The 2,611-nt window shown below is 37.6% G+C and overlaps 1 long non-coding RNA gene across 1 annotated transcript in view; it reads right to left on the reverse strand.

Moving 5' to 3' along the window:
- Positions 1-151: 151 nt before the first annotated feature.
- LOC106879155 (uncharacterized) overlaps positions 152-2,611 on the reverse strand; it is a 6,322-nt gene continuing 3,862 nt past the window's right edge. The window contains exon 2 of the long non-coding RNA XR_001410600.2: positions 152-925. This is a non-coding gene — a long non-coding RNA (uncharacterized LOC106879155). The remainder of the gene's footprint in view (positions 926-2,611) is intronic.

The following is a 2,611-nucleotide window of genomic DNA, read 5'->3' on the forward strand; positions in this document are numbered from 1 at the left end:
ACGACGACGACGACGACGACGACGACGACGACGACGACGACGACGACGACGATGATGATGATGATGGTAATTGCTAAACTAAAAATCGTCTGCCTATAATAAAAAAAAAATTGGTTTAATTTGTATCCTAGAAAAAACAACAAAAATGGTAAACGTGCGAAAAAATTCAGTTTTATTTTTTCATTGAAAAAAAAAATGGTTAGATAACTGGCGAATTTTGCCGTTTACAGTATATATAAACTAACTTCTCCCAGATCTAACCAAAATAATGAGAGTTTTCACAGCTTCGTCCGATGTAGATGTTCGTCTTGTTACTATTGATGTAGCTGTTGTTGAGTATATTGTTAATGGTCACGCTGTTTTTCGGTGAGGGAATTGTTCTTGAAGATGACTCCGTTTCTAAACATCCTTTTATACAGCCTGCATTTTTAGGGGTTTTTTCTTTTCCGGGGCCTGTTTTATCATTTTCTCCCCGCTGTGTAATGACTGGGGCTATTATGTAGAGGTCATATAACACCACAACAAGTGGAGTCAGTGTGAAGACAAATGCCCACAACAATGTGACGTGTATATAAAAGTCTGACATATCTGAAGAAACTACATAAATCCCGAGAACTTACTCCTGATGCAGGTCTTGAGACGTCTTTTGTAAGGATATTATTAATGATCACCGCCACAACACAACATTACATGGTCTTTTACGGAGCCACCGAACCCTAAGCAGGTCTTCTATTCATATCGTTTCGTGATTCATTAGAGCATTCTGAATAGATGTCCCAGATTAGCAACACATATCTCGTGATGAGGATGCCGAACGTTAGAAGCAACGCGATGTATAAGAACACTCTATCGCAAACGTTGTTAGTACACAAAATTGGTCTGTCTTGTGATATTCCAAATAAACGCGCAAATAAAGCAAATATACCTGCAAATATAATTGAGAAAATAGGCACATAGTATATGCACGTATGTATGTATGTACGTACGTATGTATGAATGTATGTGTGTATGTATGTATGTATGTCATTTTTCAGTTTTATTTCAAGATTTCTTGCCAATAGAGAAAGAGCCGCCTTCTAAGCTAGATCGAAGGTTCCTTCATTGGAATTTCAACAACATCTACAGGGTATTTTTGTATGTATGTATATGTGAAGATTTGTATGTTTTGTTTTATCATGCATAGAGTTGCATATCCAGACATGCTCATATATACTTAAATGATAAACTTCTGGAAAGTTTCACAGATTTTTACAATTCCAGTGATGGCTTCTTTCATCAGATTTCTCCTTTCTTTAAAAAGCATACTTTCTCAAGATTGGTATTTAGGCCGTGTGTTATATATTCCAGTACACCAATAATTACAGGTATAAATTTGAACTTGTAATCTGGCTAGAGTAATAGTAATGTATGTATCTATATGTGTGTATGTTTGTGTGAATGTATGTATGTTTGTATGGATGTATATTTGTATGTATGGTTGTATATATGTATTTATGTGTGTGTGTGTGTGTGTGTGTTTGTATATATGTGTGTATGTATGTATGTATGTATGTGTGTGTGTATGTTATGTCCTGGAGTGGGGCATGACTATACTGCATCTAGTATTAGAGACCTGTTACAGGAATTCCAGGGTTTTAAGGAATGCGGAACCATAATTTAGCCATTATTGTTCCGGAGTAGCAGCACTTGTTACGGCCCCAGGCATGGGTTGGGATGAACGACAGGGGTTAAAGACCCCCCTAGCTCTCATTAGAACTTTCTATATGATAAACTTGTGTATATATATATTTTTTTTTTCTCCGTATTTTTTTTCTCCGTGTTTTTCTCCTTGTCTCCGTATTCTTTCTGTTGAAGAGCGTAGCTCGAAACGTCAAAGACTTTCCGTATTCCCGAGCGTCATACTAATGCATCCTTTTGTTATTTACACCACCTGTCCTCGTCTGTTGTTGTTTTTTCGTATATTCTCCCATATATGTATATATATATATATATATATATATATAGAGAGAGAGAGAGAGAGAGAGAGATAGATAAAAGTACAGTTGGTTTTCTGGTCGTCTCAACCTAGTCTCACCCCTCGTCTGAGAGCTGGTTGCGCTGAAAAGAGGGGTCCATAGCTATGCAACTCATTATCCCACTCAACACAAATTGACGCACAGGGACTTCTTGAACCTTTGGAACGTTTGCACCGACTTAGTCAGTTTACAAGTTGGCTTCAGACCATATATGTATGCATGTTATTAGCGAGCTGATAGAATCGTTTGCAAGTTGGATAAAATATCCCCCCTCCTCACCACTCCTAGCCCCTCACAGCACATTTACCTACACATCCATTTCCTTCTGTTCCTAGACTCTTTTTTTTTTCTGTCTTTTCATAATCACTTTGTATCTTGATATAACATCTCTTGTCTTGGTGACTTCGTTAGTACCGGAATCCCGAGGAAAAAGAAAAATTCCCACTACACACTGTAAAGTAGGCTGGCTGCATTAGGAAGGGCATCCGACCGTAGAAACCATGCCAAAGCAGACATTAGAAGGCCCGAAATTGATGGCCTTTTGCTGGAACCAATATTTAGATCTTTTATCTTTTACTTGTTTCAGTCATTTAACT

The sequence above is a fragment of the Octopus bimaculoides genome, chromosome 27, assembly GCF_001194135.2.
Source record: "Octopus bimaculoides isolate UCB-OBI-ISO-001 chromosome 27, ASM119413v2, whole genome shotgun sequence".
NCBI classification, from domain to species: Eukaryota; Metazoa; Mollusca; class Cephalopoda; order Octopoda; family Octopodidae; genus Octopus; species Octopus bimaculoides.